The sequence below is a fragment of the Salvelinus namaycush genome, unplaced genomic scaffold, assembly GCF_016432855.1.
Source record: "Salvelinus namaycush isolate Seneca unplaced genomic scaffold, SaNama_1.0 Scaffold265, whole genome shotgun sequence".
Lineage (NCBI taxonomy): Eukaryota > Metazoa > Chordata > Actinopteri > Salmoniformes > Salmonidae > Salvelinus > Salvelinus namaycush.
Window position 1 is genome coordinate 215,791 of NW_024059508.1, and position 20,874 is coordinate 236,664.

Here is a 20,874-nt window from a genome sequence, read left to right on the forward strand (position 1 = left end):
AAACTCTTCCCACATTTATCACAGCTAAAAGGTTTCTCTCCTGTGTGTGTTCTCTGGTGTTGAGTCAGATGGCCAGCTTGAACAAAACTTTCCCCACATTGATCACAGCTATAAGGTTTCTCTCCTGTGTGTGTTCTCTGGTGCACTGTCAGATCACTAGATTGACAAAAACTCTTCCCACATTGATCACAGCTATAAGGTTTCTCTCCTGTGTGTGTTCTCTGGTGTAATGTCAGATGGCCAGATCTAGTAAAACTCTTCCCACATTGATCACAGCCATAAGGTTTATCTCCTGTGTGTATTCTCTGGTGTATAGTTAGATAGCTAGAGCTAGTAAAACTCTTCCCACATTGATCACAACTATAAGGTTTCTCTCCTGTGTGTATTCTCTGGTGTATAGTTAGATAGCTAGATCTAGTAAAACTCTTCCCACATTGATCACAGCCATAAGGTTTCTCTCCTGTGTGTGTTCTCTGGTGTAATGTCAGATGGCCAGATCTAGTAAAACTCTTCCCACATTGATCACAGCTATAAGGTTTCTCTCCTGTGTGTGTTCTTTGGTGTAAAGTCAGAGAGCCAGATGTAGTAAAACTCTTCCCACATTGATCACAGCTATAAGGTTTATCTCCTGTGTGTCTTCTCTGGTGCACTCTCAGAGGGCTAGATGTACTAAAACTCTTCCCACATTGATCACAGCTATAAGGTTTCTCTCCTGTGTGTATTCTCTGGTGTAAAGTCAGAGAGCCAGATGTAGTAAAACTCTTCCCACATTGAACACAGCTATAAGGTTTCTCTCCTGTGTGGATCCTTTGATGAATTTTAATGCCTGATGAGGTGAATCTCTTCCCACAGTCAGAGCAGCAGTGAGTTCTCTTCCCTGTGGATCTCTGCAGGTGTTTATTGAGGCGTTCTGATCTGGAGAGACTCTTCTCTGCCTCGTCAGCATCATGAGGTTGTTGAGGCTCCCCAGAGGATCCACGACTGTCCCGTCTCTCTCCTGTGCGAACAACAAAGTCAGATGATTAAAGGCCCACAACAGTGGAAATCCACTGTAAAAGGTGATGCCAACAGCATAGCCATGATGTTGTACAACAATTGACATCTGTAATGAATGTTAAAATTATTTGACAATTGTCTTAAAATGAGCAAGAATAGTCATATTTTAGTAGTAACATCGATGATTGTAGAGTAGAAATAAGTTATTCATGTTGTTGAAACTCTAAGCAGTGTGCCAGACGACTTTTGGTCTCTAATATAGGCCCCTTTCTGTGTTTAATACAATTGCGGCACGAGGGCGATGCACATGCAATTTGGTTGTAGAAACTCCTCCCTGCTAATGAGGAAACCGACAGTTATGGATGTAGTATATCTTAAATGGTGAGCAAAGATTCCAGTTTTTCAGTGTATTCTGAATGTGAATGGGGGAAAACTCAGGGGAGTGCATTTCACACTACTTTGGATTATAATTGTAAGGCTCGTTTGAATGTCCTGTGTAATATAATGTTTGCTACAGTATTAAGAAATATGTTTAATTATTGAAGAATCGCGTTAATGACAGTATCTATTTGGGTGTTGTCAATCAATCAATCAATCAAGTTTATTTTATATAGCCCTTCGTACATCAGCTAATGTCTCGAAGTGCTGTACAGAAACCCAGCCTAAAACCCCAAACAGCAAGCAATGCAGGTGTAGAAGCACGGTGGCTAGGAAAAACTCCCTAGAAAGGCCGAAACCTAGGAAGAAACCTAGAGAGGAACCAGGCTATGAGGGGTGGCCAGTCCTCTTCTGGATGTGCCGGGTGGAGATTATAACAGAACATGGCCAAGATGTTCAAAATGTTCATAAGTGACAAGCATGGTCAAATAATAATCAGGAATAAATGTCAATTGGCTTTTCATAGTCAATAAAGTTATGATTTTTTTAAATGTATTTTTAATTACATTTTTCCCCCACCTTTATTTAACCAGGTGGCCAGTTGAGAACAAGTTCTCATTCACAACTGCGACCTGGCCAAGAAAAATCAAAGCAGTGCAACAAAAAAACAACACAGAGTTACACGTGGGATAAACAAAAGTACAGTCAATAACACAATAGAAAAATCTATATACAGTGTGATGGAGTAAGGAGGTAAGGCAATAAACAGGCCATGCTATGGGTGGGTGTTGCTATGGTGACCAGTGAGCTGAGTTAAGGCGGAGCGTTACCTAGCAAAGACTTATAGATGACCTGGAGCCAGTGGGTTTAGCGATGAATATGTAGCGAGGACCAGCCAACGAGGCTTTGGTGACAAAACGGATGGCACTGTGATAGACTACATCCAGTTTGCTGAGTAGAGTGTTGGAGGCTATTTTGTAAATGACATCACTGAAGTAAAGTATCGGCAGGATAGTCAGTTTTACGAGGGTATGTTTGGCAGCGTGAGTTTAGGAGTCTTTGTTGCGAAATAGGAAGCAGATTCTAGATTTAATTTGGGATTGGAGATGTTTAATGTGAGTCTGGAAGGAGTTTACAGTCTAACCAGACACCTAGGTAATTGTAGTTGTCCACATATTCTAAGTCAGAACCGTCCAGAGTAGTGATGCTAGTCGGGCGGATGCGGGCAGCGATCGGTTGAAGAGCATTTAGTTTTACTAGCATTTAAGAGCAGTTGGAGGCCACGGAAGGAGAGTTGTATGACATTGAAGCTCATTTGGAGGTTTGTTAACACAGTGTCCAAAGAAGGGCCAGATGTATACAGAATGGTGTCGTCTGCGTAGAGGTGGATCAGAGAATCACCCGCAGCAAGAGCGACATCATTGATATATACAGAGAAAAGAGTCGGCCAGAGAATTGAACCCTGCGGTACCCCATAGAGACTGCCAGAGGTCTGGACAACAGGCCCTACGATTTGACACACTGAACTCTATCTGAGAAGTAGTTGGTGAAGCAGGCGAGGCAGTCATTTGAGAAACCAAGGCTGTTGAGTCTGCCGATAAGAATGTGGTGATTGACAGAGTCGAAAGCCTTGCCTTAACCTTTATCACTAGACACCTCATAGTGAGCTACAGGTAGGAATCAGCAATGAATCACAATAATGAGACACCTCTGGGGAGGGGTGTCAGCAACATTTAAAAAAATATATACAGTGGGGAGAACAAGTATTTGATACACTGTCGATATTGCAGGTTTTCCTACTTACAAAGCATGTAGAGGTCTGTAATTTTTATCATAGGTACACTTCAACTGTGAGTGACGGAATCTAAAACAAAAATCCAGAAAATCACGTTGTATGATTAAGTAATTAATTTGCATTTTATTGCATGACATAAGTATTTGATCACCTACCAACCAGTAAGAATTCCGGCTCTCACAGACCTGTTAGTTTTTCTTTAAGAAGCCCTCCTGTTCTCCACTCATTACCTGTATTAACTGCACCTGTTTGAACTCGTTACCTGTACAAAAAGACACCTGTCCACACACTCAATCAAACAGACTCCAACCTCTCCACAATGGCCAGGACCAGAGAGCTGTGTAAGGACATGGTAATTAATTTGCACACAAATAGAGGTAGGACTAGTCTACCTGACAACACATATAGAAGTAGTACTAGTCTACCCGACAACACATATAGAAGTAGGACTAGTCTACCTGTCCTGAGCACAAATGTAGATCTATAAATGTGCCCATTTGGGGATGTCTGATAGTATTTCTGATTGTCTTAACGCTGCACCACTAATGAGTTGTGGAGCCTCTCAAAGCACATTTTTTCTCACCTCAAACAGCAAGTAAACAAAGTCTAATCAAAATCAATTGCAAATGAGAATAACTCCTCAAAGTATTTGAAAAATATTTCCAGCTCTCACCCTTTCGATAACCACTCGGCACAAAAGGGAAAAACGTAATGTGCTGATCCAGTGGAAATGTCAAAACACCTGATTACTTCTTATCCCTTTCACAAATAGCCTACAGCTGTGTCGGTCGAGAACTCACAGGCACAGGAAACTGAGGGCCCAGAATATTTTATACAATGTTGCAAGTTCGTTATAGACAGGCCATGTGATTTATAGGACAGTTATTTACAATGTTTTTATTTGTTGGCTTTATGTAGGCTATTTTTTACATAGTTGGCAATGGCAATAAAAGTTACTTTTAGATTTGTATAATTTTCATTTAGATAGAATGTAGATTAATCACAGACAATGATTTTGAGATACTATTATAAATTAAATGAAACTGTTCCCGTAAAATGAACATATGAAAATCATAACTGGCACCAGATCAGTAGAAATGGTAAGATACATTTGCACTCCAAATGTAGGTTGCCGACTGCTTGTGTAGCCTATTACCAGCAACGTCAGAATGTATGAAGGCCAGCAGGAGTTGGTTCAGGAAGAGTTTATTCTCTTCTGGTTGGGCTGTATTGATGTAATGGCAAGAAAATAAATTGGCTGAAAATTATACAATGATTTATCAACAACTCTAACAATTTGACCCTACAGGAAATCTACACTGGCAATTCTAGAATATACTATATATCCTAGAAACCTGGTTAAACTATAATTATGACATCACGGATGAATTCTAGAATATACTATATATCCCAGAAACCTGGTTAAACTATCATTATGACATCATGGATGAATTCTAGAATATACTATATATCCTAGAAACCTGGTTAAACTATCATTATGACATCATGGATGAATTCTAGAATATACAAAATAGCCTAGAAACCTGGTTAAACTATCATTATGACATCATGGATGAATTCTAGAATATACTATATATACTAGAAACCTGGTTAAACTATCATTATGACATCATGGATGAATTCTAGAATATACTATATAGCCTAGAAACCTGGTTAAACTATCATTATGACATCATGGATGGCCAGTCCTTGTATTCATAGTGTAGTGAATTCAGGGGGTTGCCCTGAGCTGAACTCAAACCTGGGTCCAGCGACTGTCAAGCCAACACCTTATAACTGTTATGCCAAGATGTCTGAACTTCTTGACGAGGTCGCTAGGTGTTGGATTACTGTTGATACAATAGCTTTCTCTATGAATTTGAGAGTGGTTACATTTCTCCAGCCCCCATCCCTCAGCTGTTTACCAAACCAAGTCTCTGGGCAGCCATTTTGTTGCTGTTTAAATCCTAGGTTGTCCCTTTAAAAAAGCCACACAAGAATCAATCAACCAATAACAAAGCTGTAATTCCACCACTGTTTTGCTAATAAGATGATGGATCGGGGTGGAGAAATGTAACTACTTTCAAATTCATAGACAGACCTATGGATGAAAGGACTGACCATCCATGATATCAACATTATAGTTTTAACCATGTTGAGGCTATACAGTGTTGATTTACTTTCTAAACATTGGAGTAAAAAATCTTATTCTGGGTTCTGATGGGGTACAACAGTTGAACTAAGCTCATGAGGCATGTGTTATATTCTTCAAGAATCAATGGCTATAAATAAATAATTTAAAAGTCAAAATATGGATGTAGCAATTGCAGATTTCCCCTTTAACACCACACATCCTTCCAGTTCTCTGCTGCCAATGACTGGAACGAATTTCAAAAATCGCTGAAGCTGGAGACTTATATTTCCCTTACCAACTTTAAACATCAGCTATCTGAGCAGCTAACCGATCGCTGCAGCTGTACATAGTCCTCTGTAAATAGCCCACCCAATCTACCTACCTCATCCCCAAACTGTTTTTATTTACTTTTCTGCTCTTTTGCACACCAGTATCTCTACTTGCACATCATCATCTGCTCATTTATCACTCCAGTGTTAATCTGCTAAATTGTAATTCTTCGCTACTATGGCCTATTTATTGCCTACCTCCTCATGCCTTTTGCACACACTATATATAGACTTTCTTTTTTTCTACTGTCATTGACTTGCTTATTGTGTTATTGGCTTGTTTATTGTATGTTATTCCATGTGTAACTCTGTGTTGTTGTCTGTGTCACACTGCTTTGCTTTATCTTGGCCAGGTCGCAGTTGTAAATGAGAACGTGTTCTCAACTGGCCTACCTGGTTAAACTATCATTATGACATCATGGCCTACCTGGTTAAACTATCATTATGACATCATGGCCTACCTGGTTAAACTATCATTATGACATCATGGCCACCTGGTTAAACTATCATTATGACATCATGGCCTACCTGGTTAAACTATCATTATGACATCATGGCCTACCTGGTTAAACTATCATTATGACATCATGGCCACCTGGTTAAACTATCATTATGACATCATAGCCACCTGGTTAAATAAAGGTGAAATAAAAAAATGAAACATCAGTTCAACAACTGCAGAGTTTGTGTCTCTGTTTTTAAGACAGTACTTACTTGTGTTAATCAGGGAACGGTCTCTCAAAACCATATTATGGCTAAGTTCATCCTTAGAACCATTGGATGCCTTACGATGCGTTTGGGAAACCGGGCCCAGATATCCAGTTTCCTCCTCCTCCTTTTTCGATCTGACAGTCATCTCCCCCTCCTCCTCTTTCACCCCAAAAGCTGCATCCTCCTCTTCTTTTACTGTAAAATCCTCCTCCTCTTTGAACGCGTCTTCCTCTTCTTTCACTGAAACGTCTTTATATTCTTGTTTAACTGTAACAGCCTCACCCTCTAATTCTTGTTTTACTGTGACATCCTCCTCTTCCTCCTCCTCTTTCACCAGAGCTTCTTTCTCCGTCCAGCAGTCCTCCTCTTCATTAACAAGAGAATAGCTTAGTGACCTCATGGTTGGAGATGTTAGCTAGCTAGGCTAATGCTAACTTAACCAGCCCGCTAGATGAATGAAAACAATACCGTAAATATGAAAATTATGAAATTAAAAAGGATAACTAACTAGACGACAGAAGTGGGTTTAAAATACAGTGGCTAATATACACTAAAGCGTCGAAAGAGCTTTATTGGTTGGTCTATTTTGACTTGCAAGCTACAGAGGTGGCTGAATTACTTTTGCTGCTGTTGAAAGAAGCGTTCCGTCCACTAGATTATACGTCACAGTAGCAGCATTGCCTTAAAGTCGCAGACCGCCATCTGCTAAATGGAGTGGGTAACGCAGTTGAGTAAAATGTAAATTACATTTTCAGACAAAAGTAGGTAGGAATCAGGAACATAGCTAGTCCTAAAATATTAATTAGCCCCCCTCCCTAAATAATTTAAAATCAGTCAATATATCTTTTCTGTGATTTCTTATTTTCGTCAACCGTTCCATCGCATCTTAAACATTTTCCTGGGCCGGCACTAGGACCGGGGGAGGCTGCTGCTGCGCTAGTGACTGTTATACTTTCTTCAGCAAAGATGGCGGACAGAAATACTAGGAGAGAGTGGTAACCCTACACAGAACTGAAGTGGATCAAAGATGGCGGACAGAGATACTAGGAGAGAGGGGAACCCCATACACAGAACTGAATCAAAGATGGCGGACAGAAATACTAGGAGAGAGGTGAACCCCTACACAGAACTGAATCAAAGATGGCGGACAGAAATACTAGGATGGAAGCAAATTTAAGGGATTATAACGTCATAACCAATCATGCAAAAACATGTACAGTTGACAGGAATGTTAGTTCATGTAGAGACAAACGATTATGCATTTTTTAAATCATAGTTCATTTACGAAAATCGTGATTTAGCCAGCTAGCTGACTAGCTAACATTAGCCAGCTAGCTTTATGGGTGTTGTGACATGAGTATGAAATTGTAATTCTGGTTGTTTTAGGGACTCCTGAAACAACCAGCAAACCAGACTGTCGTTTTGGGAAACAGTGGATGTATAGAATCTAGCTAGCTGAAGAATTTACTGCACAATTTTGTAAGCTTGCCTTGATGATATTTGCCATGCAGATAGATGAAATCACGTAGCTAGCTATGTTCTTGCTTATTGTGCAGTTGATGATTAAAATCCCTGTATACCCATGGATGTGTAGCTAGCTATCTAGCCGATCTGTGTATGGACCCAAACGTTTGGTATACATATTAGTTCAGAACCTAGCTATGAACCTCAGCTATCATAGCCAGGTGTATCAACTTCAAAACAGTCTGAATGACATTAATGATGTCTATGGATTGAGTAGAATATAATATCATGTTGTGCCAAGGATGCAAGTCGAATATACATGTAGTTATTACCATGCATGAGATCCCCACATTGTAGCCTGTACATTTAATATATTCACTGATCATGTACTCTACCTTGGCAAATAAAGGTGCAGTTTAGGTATGAATGTCTTTGAGATTATTTTTCAGTCATATCCAATACCAGGAGAATCAAATTCCAGTCTTTGAAAGACGCTGTGTCTGCATGGATGTATTACAATTATACACTTCAACGGTGTTTACCAATCTTGGTCCTGGGACATCAATGGTTACACATTGTAACTAATAGACTAGAAATAAGATTTAACTAGTTAATTCATATATACAGAAACATAATGTTAAAAAACAGTACACTACACTTCCTATGCATCATGTAAATACTCCAAAACCGGTTCATCTCAACATCTAATGCCCTTCATCTGCATTGATCTGATAAACACAGGATAGGTGGAGTATTTCATCACATTACACTTCATTTCAACCAGTAGAGAATGTGAAACGCTTTATTGAAAAGCTCATTATCCAAGTGTTATAAATACAAGTTCAATCTGTCCTTCAATCTGTTGTGAATTATAAAAACAGAGGAAGAAAGAGGAGGTGGAGAGAGAGGTGTAAAAGACAGAAAGGGAAAGAGGTAAGCACATAGGAGCAGGGAAGGCAGCACATGATTAATGAATCACAGTGCTACATAAATATTCTCTCAGTTCATCACAATTACATAAGTGTTTCTCGTCGGCCTAAAGGTTATCTTAAAAGCAGGTGAGGTGGCGATGATGGGACTAGGGGTTGGCATCCTCTCACATGAAAACATATCTGCAGACGAGAGACAGATGGAGAGAGAGAGCATGTTTAAACCTTGTGTTTTAATTTTTTATTCTAACATTGTTAGTCATCAATCAGGAGGTGAAATGCAAAACTGACCTTGGATCATTAACTCTGGGACTACTGCATCTCTCTGTATTTCAATGTAAAGCATCTCTTTAATAATACTTCCTGTGTAATATAAACTGACCTGGGATCATTAACTCTGGTACTGCACCTCTGTCTGTATTTCAATGTAAAGCATCTCTTTAATAATACTTCCTGTATAATATAAACTGACCTGGGATCATTAACTCTGGGACTACTGCATCTCTGTCTGTATTTCAATGTAAAGCATTTCTTTAATAATACTTCCTGTTGACCTGACCAAGTGACCTCTCACCTCTGACCATGCTGTGCCCTCTATGTAGCCAGTTCAGATGTAGGAGGGGTTCACCGACACAGCTGATATAACCTAGAGGATTTAGGGAGAAGGGGAGAGAGGGATGAAGTGAAGGAGAGAGACTGTTATTGAGAAAATAAGGTAGTTAAAGTGACAGTGTTCAACAGGAATCTGTGTGTGGCCTCACCTGGTGTCCACACCACACTAAGTGGCTGCAGAGTACTTTATGCTGAAAAACATGAATGGACCCACAAGGACAAACAATATAGCGTAGTTATAGAAATAATGAAGTGTCTTACTATTCTCCATGTTTGGCCCTCTTGCCTATTCTTTGAAGGTGGAAGGAGCCACAGTTATACACCTGAGCCTGCTTACTGCACAACACAATCCATCAATCAGATTGATACATGAGTGTGTAGGTGTGGGTTATAGGGTGTCTAATTGTTCTACATTTTTTCAATATGGGTGATTTAAAATAGCCTGTTTTGTTTTTGCACAGACATTACACCCTCACCTGAGAAGTAGAAATCAAAGGGAGAGAAACTATGAATTGAATAACTGCAGTTGACATAGCTAAGTAAATGGAAGAATACTCCTATTGCAATGTGAATGGCTCTTAAAAGAGCCTTTGGTTGAGCATAGTGTAGTCTATGGTGTTGCCAGGGAACAGCACCCTCTTAAAAGAGCCTTTGGTTGTGCATAGTGTAGTCTATGGTGTTGCCAGGGAACAGTACCCTCTTAAAAGAGTCTTTGGTTGTGCATAGTGTAGTCTATGGTGTTGCCAGGGAACAGCACCCTCTTAAAAGAGCCTTTGGTTGTGCATAGTGTAGTCTATGGTGTTGCCAGGGAACAGCACCCTCTTTGAAGAAGTAGGAGGTGAAGATCTCCTGCACACGGATTGCCTCTCTTGCTGCGTTGTTGGACCCCATCCTTGAAACATCCTGCAGAGCAGCAGACTCCTCCTCTGGGACATGGCGGCGAGCTGCAGATCCCCTCCTGGTCTTCGTGTCATCGTCATGAAGTTACGCAGGACACAGGTAGCCTTCACACACCTGAATTCCTCCAGGAGGCAGTCCCAGATGACCCTGGTCACCCAACCTTGCAGTGCCCTACACGGTAACTGTAGGCAATCGTTTTGAAGGAATCTCCAGTTACAAGGTATCTGTAGGAATATGGAAGACAATGTAATTATTAGACTGTTACATCACCAGGTCATTGTGGATTACTAAAGTATAATATCCCTGATAACAAATCATGATAACATTGGATTGATAGATGGATGGGCACACATATGTACATGTGTAGCATGTGACAATAACAGGATCATATCAAGGATGGCATCACAAATGAATACATAAATACCTCTTGAAGCTTGATGATGAGTTGATCATTTGAATCAGCTGTGCAGTGCTGAGGCAAAAACAACAATGTGCCTCTTTGAGTCCCCAGGACTGAGAACCACTGCTCTTCATTGGGACCTCTTCATATATCGACTGGCTTTCATAGAGCTCTTTATCTGAGGACAGAAAACCTCACAAGAAACACACTTCATTAGAGTCAAATTACACCACACTGAATATTATGTTACTATTATCTCCGTCCTCACTTCTAGGGACAGGAACTACACAAAAGTACCTGCCCTATCCAGAATAGCCTCCTCTCTCACTGACAGTTGGGGCTGCTATCCTTTCACCCTCCTCCATGGCTGTTAGCTACCTACCTACAAATGCATTTGGAGTTTCTTTTTTTACAGTGATAAATACATCAAGATAGCTAGCTAATATGACGTTAGACAGCTGATGATATTTAATTCACTTAGCTATCTATCTATACAGACTGGTTACCTATTTAGATGTGATATGAAAGTATTGTGTGAAATTATTTTGATGTTAAAGTATTTTAAATTATTTTGATGTGATATGAAAGTATTGTGTGAAATAATTGTTATGTGATATGAAAGTATTATGTGAAATTATTTTGAGGAGTAACGGGGGCAGAGAATCAGCAGTAGAAACAATAACAAAGCGTACACCCTGCCCGTTGAGAATCGATTCACATTTAGATGGAATATTTGACTATTTTAGCTGCCAGAGCCAGTCTACCTCTGAAAATAACATACAGTCCTTGGACCTTGAGGAGTAACGGGGGCAGCAATCAGCAGTAGAAACAATAACAAAGCGTACTCCCTGCCTGTTTCAGTAAAAAGCTGAGGGATGGTGCTGGAGAAATGCAACCATTCATGATATCAACATTCTAGTTATAACCATGTTTTGAGGATATACAGTGTTTGTTAATATTTACTGATAAACATTGGAGTAAAAAAATGCTTATATTTTGGGTTCTGATGGGGTACAACAGTTGAACTAAGCTCATGAGGCATTTATAAGGGAATTCTTCAAGAAACAATGGGTACATATCATTAATGTATAAGTCCCAAAATGGATGTAACAACTGCTGATTGCCCCTTTAAGACTACATATTGGGCTAAGCTAATAGGAGATATTGAGGACTACAGTATTTCAGGCATTGTCATTAGATGCATTTGATAAATTGTTAATGTTTTGTTGATGGTCCACTCTTGATGTTCTACACGTTACAGTGTAGCTTCAGCCATTCCTACAGAACAACATTAAAGTGTAGAACCCCTTTACTGCATATTGGTTCAACGACTGCAGAGACGGTACTTACTGGGGTTAAACGGATCTCCAACCTCCTCTTCTTTCACACCAAAAACTACATCCTCCTCTTTCTCATCCTCCTCTTCTTTTACTGTAACATCCTCCGCCTCCTCTTTCACTCTGAACGCGTCTTCCTCTTCTTTCACTGTAACAGCCTCCTCTTCCTCCTCCTCTTTCACGACAACGTCCAGACACATACCTCCTTTCTCCGTCCAGCAGACCTCCTCTTCTTCAACGAGAGGGGAGAAGTTTAGGGAGCTCATGTTCGGGGATGTTAGCTAGCTAGCTATCATTAGCGACTAGGCTAGTGCTAACTTAACCAGCCAGCTACTATAGCTGACTAATACAAAATAACGTAATATTAAATTAAATAGGTTAACAAGTAGATACGACCTAAGTGTGTCGAAAACACAGTAGGTAATATACACCGAAAGCGTATAAATAGCTTGAATCTTTCGGCTATGTTGGCTAGCAAGCTACCGAGGTGGTTGACGAGCTGTTTATGAAGAACCGTCCACTAGATTATACGTCATGCTGACAGCGTCGCCTGAAAGACGCACATCGCCGTCTGCTGACTGGAGGGGAAACGCAGTTGAGGATCATATTTTATTTTCAGACAAAGATTATTGTAAATGGATTTAATTAAATAATACCATTATATTGAGACATACAAAGACAGGAATGTGTTGATTGATTAATGTGAATAAAAAATGTTTACCACAGCACATTTAAGGCAGTTTCATTAAGTTATACTACATCTAAATTAGCAGCTAGCTACTGTAGGTCTATACTGCTCCTACACGGTGTAACAATATATCATCTAGATGTATATAATGAACAGACAAGGTCTATACTGCTCCTACATGGTGTAACAATACATCATATAGATGTATATAATGAACAGACTAGGTCTATACTGCTCCAACATGGTGTAACAATACATCATGTGGATGTATATAATGAACAGTCTAGGTCTATACTGCTCCAACATGGTGTAACAATACATCATGTAGATGTATATAATGAACAGACTAGGTCTATACTGCTCCTACATGGTGTAAAAATACATCATATAGATGTATATAATGAACTGACTAGGTCTATACTGCTCCTACATGGTGTAAAAATACATCATATAGATGTATATAATGAACAGACTAGGTCTATACTGCTCCTACATGGTGTAACAATACATCATGTAGATTTACACTACCATTCAAAAGTTTGGGGTCACTTAGAAATGTCCTTGTCTTTTAAAGAAAATCAAAAAATGTCATTTATTTACCTGTTTTTGCTTTGTCATTATGGGGTATTGTGATGTCATTATGGGGCAATGTGATGTCTTATGGGGTATTGTGATGTCATTATTGGTTATTGTGTAGATTGATGTGGGAAAAATGATTGAATCAATTTTAGAATAAGGCTGTAATGTAACAAAATGTGGAAAAAGTGAAGGGGTCTGAATGCTTTCCGAATGCATTGTATATATAGGGGCAGTACTTAGTGACATCACTTCATGAAACAGGAGGTACAAATATATAACATAGTTTCACAGTATCAACATTCAATGTGTCAAAATATATGACCAAGCTGGAAGTGGAAACGCCAGCCCAGCCACAATCCTAGAGGTTCACTGATGATCAACCTCCTCCTTCACGTCTGACTCCTGATGATCAACCTCCTCCTTCACATCTGACTCCTGATGATCAACCTCCTCCTTCACATCTGACTCCTGATGATCAACCTCCTCCTTCACATCTGACTCCTGATGATCAACCTCCTCCTTCACATCTGACTCCTGATGATCAACCTCCTCCGTCACATCTGAATCCCGATGGACGACGTCATCGAATAGGACGCCATCACCACCACCGCCCACAAGTTAATTGTCATTGAGGTTATTAATGGGAAGAACATTAGAAATATGTCCTGTCTGGTAACTTGTCTCGTTCAAATGATTTACATTGGCAGGTGCACAGGGAGAAACCCCATTAAAAAAACTCAGTTGATCTTAAACTGCGGAAACACTTTTGGAAGTCTTTAACTGCATCAAAGTCTGTGGCCTGTGATGTTGGGACAAATGATAGTCCCTTATTATACAAGAGACAAAATTCACAAATTCTACAGCACAACGGCAGAGTCATGTCTTCAGTGTAAAACTAACAATGACTCAATAATCCTTCTGGGAATGTTATGATGTCATAAAGTTATGGGCGGAGTTAGAAAGTTGGCTGTCAGAAGTACAGTTATACAATGTAAAATTACTTTTAATGTGTCTGTCTGTATATTTCAAAACATGGCATTTGAGGGTGCAGTGAGATACCCCAGAGTTGGACGATACTTTTCTCATAAATCATCTTAAAAATTATACTTAATTAAACCTGGAAATCAACCAATCCTCTGTTGTTAATTCAATAGAAAGGTCAAATGCTTTATTATCTAAAAGTTGAAAGTGACGGAGAGAAATAAAATGGTGCTGATGAATGCTCTTGCTGTGTTCCAGTAGGTGGGTCTGGGCAGGTGTGATGTAGTTAATGGAGACGGAGGTGTGTTCTAGTGGATCTGGGCAGGTGTGATGTAGTTAATGGAGATGGAGGTGTGTTCTAGTGGATCTGGGCAGGTGTGATGTAGTTAATGGAGATGGAGGTGTGTTCTAGTGGGTCTGGGCAGGTGTGATGTAATGGAGATGGAGGTGTGTTCTAATGGGTCTGGGCAGGTGTGATGTAGTTAATGGAGATGGAGAGGTGTTCTAGTGGGTCTGGGCAGGTGTGATGTAGTTAATGTTTCAATGATGTTGTTTGTATGTGTATGTTTTGTATTGTTTATAAAATATCAAATAAAATATTAAAACATCAGAATTTAGAAGAATGCCAAAGTCAGGTGTGAAGTAATATGGAGGACCAGCCTATTCCCTATGATGTAAACAACAACAGAAATAACTTAAAATGTATAACTTTAAATTAAACCAATAATTTGCACTCATGACTTGACTGATTAAAGTAAACCACAGTTTTGTAAATACATAACGCCATCTAACCAAATATCAAATGAATGTTAGCTATATGCAGTTATCTTAGCCAGCCAGCTAACATTAGCTATATGCAGTTATCTTAGCCAGCCAGCTAACATTAGCTATATGCAGTTATCTTAGCCAGCCAGCTAACATTAGCTATATGCAGTTATCTTAGCCAGCCAGCTAACGTTAGCTATATGCAGTTATCTGCGCCAGCCAGCTAACATAAGCTATATGCAGTTATCTTAGCCAGCCAGCTAACGTTAGCTATATGCAGTTATCTTAGCCAGCCAGCTAACATTAGCTATATGCAGTTATCTGCGCCAGCCAGCTAACATTAGCTATATGCAGTTATCTTAGCCAGCTAACGTTAGCCATATGCAGTTATCTTAGCCAGCCAGATAACGTTAGCTATATGCAGTTATCTTAGCCAGCCAGCTAACATTAGCTATATGCTGTTATCTACGCCAGCCAGCTAACATTAGCTATATGCAGTTATCTTAGCCAGCTAACGTTAGCCATATGCAGTTATCTTAGCCGACCAGCTAACGTTAGCTTTACGCAGTTATCTTAGCCAGCCAGCTAACATTAGCTATATGCAGTTATCTACGCCAGCAAGCTAACATTAGCTATATGCAGTTATCTTAGCCTGCCAGCTAACGTTAGCTATTTAGCCAACTAGCTATTAGCCTAACAAGCGTAGCTAACCAGCTAACGTTAGCTATTTAGCCAACTAGCTATTAGCCTAACCAGCGTAGCCAACCAGCTAACGTTAGCTATTTAGCCAACTACCTATTAGCCTAACCAGCGTAGCCAACCAGCTAACGTTAGCTATTTAGCCAACTAGCTATTAGCCTAACCAACGTAGCCAACCAGCACCGAGACCATTTAGAACCAAACTAACAAAACCTAAACGTGTTTGCAGATCAAAAGATCAGAGACAAACAGAATGATGGGAGAAAATTCACCTTCAGAAGTCATTGATCAATGCTGATAAAGTGACACACTGCTTAAATAATAATGAGTAGTTATTTATGATGTAAGGTGATTTGTAGAGCAGTCAGTTGGCAGTCGCCAGCAGTGTCGAACCAGCCCAGTACCAAACCAATCAGGTGGTTGTTCGATGAAACGACTCTTCAGACGTCATTGATCACGTGCTGCTGATAAAGTGATACAGGCATCAACACAAAAAAAGTTTACTGCTTTCAATGCAATGATTCAATTCAATTCAATGATACGTCCGGTATCAAACATAACATCCATATCGAAAAGTTGACAAAACAAAAAGGAATTGAGACATTGCAAAATGACCTCCAGCAGGCCACAAATGTGCATGTGTCAGCATATGGTCTCACAAGGGGTCTGAGGATCTCATCTCGGTACCTAATGGCAGTCAGGCTACCTCTGGCGAGCACATGGAGGGCTGTGCGGCCCCACAAAGAAATGCCACCCCACACCATGACTGACCCACCGCCAAACCGGTCATGCTGGAGGATGTTGCAGGCAGCAGAACATTCTCCACGGCGTCTCCAGACTCTGTCACGTCTGTCACATGTGCTCATGTGCTCAGTGTGAACCTGCTTTCATCTGTGAAGAGCACAGGGCGCCAGTGGCGAATTTGCCAATCTTGGTGTTCTCTGGCAAATGCCAAACGTCCTGCACGGTGCTGGGCTGTAAGCACAACCCCCACCTGTGGACGTCGGGCCCTCATACCACCATGGAGTCTGTTTCTGACCAATTGAGCAGACACATGCACATTTGTGGCCTGCTGGAGGTCATTTTGCAGGGCTCTGGCAGTGCACCTCCTTGCACAAAGGCGGAGGTAGCGGTCCTGCTGCTGGGTTGTTGCCCTCCTACGGCCTCCTCCACGTCTCCTGATGTACTGGCCTGTCTCCTGGTAGCGCCTCCATGCTCTGGACACTACGCTGACAGACACAGCAAACCTTTTTGCCACAGCTCGCATTGATGTGCCATCCTGGATGAACTGCACTACCTGAGCCACTTGTGTGGGTTGTAGACTCCGTCTCATGCTACCACTAGAGTGAGAGCACCGCCAGCATTCAAAAGTGACCAAAACATCAGCCAGGAAGCATAGGAACTGAGAAGTTGTCTGTGGTCACCACCTGCAGAATCACTCCTTTTTTGGGGGTGTCTTGCTAATTGCCTATAATTTCCACCTTTTGTCTATTCCATTTGCACAACAGCATGTGAAATGTATTGTCAATCAGTGTTGCTTCCTAAGTGGACAGTTTGATTTCACAGAAGTGTGATTGACTTGGAGTTACATTGTGTTGTTTAAGTGTTCCCTTTATTTTTTTGAGCAGTGTATATCAAATTAACCTGAAGATTTACTCTGGTGGCGAAGAAGTATAATACACCTAAACTAACAAAACCGGGCTGATAAACTGGCTGGTGTCCATGAGTTAATAAAACATGTACTTTATACATTTGTCATAAATGACCTGCATTGATGAGACACACAGTGTGGATGAACGATCAGTAGTCGACAAGGTAAAAATAGCACTCCCAAAGAAGATGCATTTTCCAGTTAGATACCAACTTGAAAGAGGGAATTTCAGCATAAAACTCACATGGAAAACTGAGATTTGGCAAATAACATTTAAAGAGAGGCTTATTTGACGCCAAACCAACAACAGTAGTTACTAAAACATAAATTGCTAATGTATGATTTAAAAGGTGGATTTTATGATGTAATGTCAACTTTATATATTTCAATCCCGGGACTATTCAATTTTGAACTCACCCACAGCAATTCTCCATAAATCTGCTGTGGATTACCCAGAATCCCGAAATAAATTAATACATATGTGATAATTCAAAAACATAACTGGTTGTGCTTATAGGGAACCAGATCGTGAACACAACTAAGTTACTAAGTCTTTAACCACACTGTATTGTTACACTGGTGAGTAAAAACTCATGCTTCCTACACTAACTTTTTGTCTGAACATTATAATATATATTTTACGTCACACTAGCGTCATTGTCTTAAAGTCGCACATCTCCATCGCAGTCAGAGGTTCAGACTGAGCGTTACCCACTCCAGTCAGCAGATGGCGGTGTGCGATTTTAAGGCAATGCTGTTAGTGTGACGTATGATCTAGTGGACGTAACGCAATGCTGTTAGTGTGACGTATAATCTAGTGGACGGAACGCTTCTTTCAGCAGCAGCAACAGTTAGTCAGACACCTCTGTAGCTTGCTAGCCAAAATAGCCGAACCCATAAAGCTCTTTAGACGCTTTAGTGTATATTAGCCAATGTATTTTAAACCGTCGTCTGTCGTCTAGTTAGTAATTTATCCTATTTCATTTCATATTTACGGTGTTGTTGTTATTATTCAGCTAGCGGGCTTGTTAAGTTAGCATTAGCCTAGCTAGCTAACATCTCCGACCATGAGTTCACTAAATGACTCTCTTCCTGCTGAAGAAGAGACGGTCTGCTGGACGGAGAAAGAAGCTCTCATCAAAGAGGAGGAGGAAGAGAAGGATGTTACAATACAAAAACAAGTAAAGAGTGAGGCTGTTACAGTGAAAGAAGAAGAGAAAGACGTTACAGTGAAAGAAGAGGAAGACGCGTTCAGAGTGAAAGAGGAGGAGGATGTTACAGTGAAAGATGAGGAGGATTCAGTTTTTGAAGTGAAAGCGGAGGAGGGGGAGATTACGGTCTCATCGGAAGAAGAGGAGGAGGAAACTGGATATCTGGGCCCGATTTCCCAAACGGAATTTAAGGCATCCAGTGGTTCTAAAGATGAACTTAGCCATAAGATGGTTTTGAGAAACCGGGCCGTGATTACCACTGGTAAGTACTGTATTAAATACAGAGGTACAAACTCTGCAGTTGTTGAACTGATGTTTGGTGTTAAAGGGGAAATCGGCAATTGCTACATCCATATTTTGACTTTTAAATTATTTATTTATAGCCATTGATTCTTGAAGAATATAACACATGCCTCATGAGCTTAGTTCAACTGTTGTACCCCATCAGAACCCCAAATAAGCTTTTTTTACTCCAATGTTTAGAAACAATGTAAATCAACACTGTATAGCCTCAACGTGGTTAAAACTATAATGTTGATATCATGGATGGTCAGTCCTTGCATCCATAGATCTGTCTATGAATTTGAGAGTAGTTAAATGTCTCCAGCCCCATCATCATCTTATTACCAAAACAGTGGTGGAATGACTGCTGTGTTATTGTTTCAACTGCAGATTGGTTGATTGATGTGTTTTTTTTTTAAAGGGACAACCTAGTATTTAAACAGCAACAAAATGGCTGCCTTGAGACTTGGTTTGGTTAACAGCTGAGGGATGGGGGCTGGAGAAATGTAACCACTCTCAAAATCATAGAGAATGCTATTGTAGCATTCTCTAGCGACCTCGTCAAGAAGTTCAGACATCTTGGCGTAACAGTTATAAGGTGTTGGCTTGACAGTCGCTGGACCCAGGTTTGAGTCCAGCTCAGGGCGACCCCCCGAATTCACTACACTATGAATACAAGGACTGGCCACGCATGATGTCATAATGATAGTTTAACCAGGTTTCTAGGATATATAGTATATTCTAGAATTCATCCATGATGTCATAGTGATAGTTTAACCAGGTTTCTAGGCTATATAGTATATTCTAGAATTCATCCATGATGTCATAGTGATAGTTTAACCAGGTTTCTAGGCTATATAGTATATTCTAGAATTCATCCATGATGTCATAGTGATAGTTTAACCAGGTTTCTAGGCTATATAGTATACTCTAGAATTGCCAGTGAAGATTTCCTGTGGGGGCAAATTTTTAGAGCTGTTGATAAGTCATTGTATAATATTCAGCCAATTTTTTTTATGCCCTTACATTAAAGGCAAGACATACCTAGATTCAATTACATTAATGAATTGGTTTGAAACCTTTGTTTTAAACCCTTCTCAAAGTTGGTGCCTTGGCGGATTTGTAAAAAATGGTTTATCATGAATCACTATTTACTTATTCATTTAAATGTAACCTTTATTTAACTAGGCAAGTCAGTTGTGAACAAAATCTTATTTACAATGACTGCCTACCCCGGAAGACGCTGGGCCAATCACGGTCGGTTGTGGTACAGCCTGGATTTGATCCAGGGTGTCTGTAGTGGCGCCTCAAGCCCTGAGATGCAGTGTCCTCTGCGCTACCTTGGAGCCCCAAAATCATGTTCTAGTGCTGTCCCCAACTAAAATACATCTTGGTCAACCAAGAGTCATCTGTTCTTTCTACCAATCGCCCCATGTGTTTTTATAAAATCTATATGTACTGAACTTGTCTGATGCTTTAAGCATGCTGTTTGATTAAATAAATTATACACACAAATTACTAAAGGGAGCCAGTCATCAATATAACCTGACCAGAGGGAGCCGGTCATCACTATAACCAGACCAGAGGGAGCCGGTCGTCAACACAACCTGACCAGAGGGAGCCGGTCGTCAACATAACCTGACTAGAGGGAGCCGGTCGTCAACATAACCTGACCGGAGGGAGCCGGTCGTCAACATAACCTGACCGGAGGGAGCCGGTCGTCAACATAACCTGACCGGAGGGAGCCGGTCGTCAACACAACCCGACCAGAGGGAGCCGGTCGTCAACATAACCCGACCAGAGGGAGCCGGTCGTCAACATAACCCGACCAGGGGGAGCCGGTCGTCAACACAACCCGACCAGAGGGAGCCGGTCGTCAACACAACCCGACCAGAGGGAGCCGGTCGTCAACATAACCCGACCAGAGGGAGCCGGTCGTCAACATAACCCGACCAGAGGGAGCCGGTCGTCAACACAACCCGACCAGAGGGAGCCGGTCGTCAACATAACCCGACCAGAGGGAGCCGGTCGTC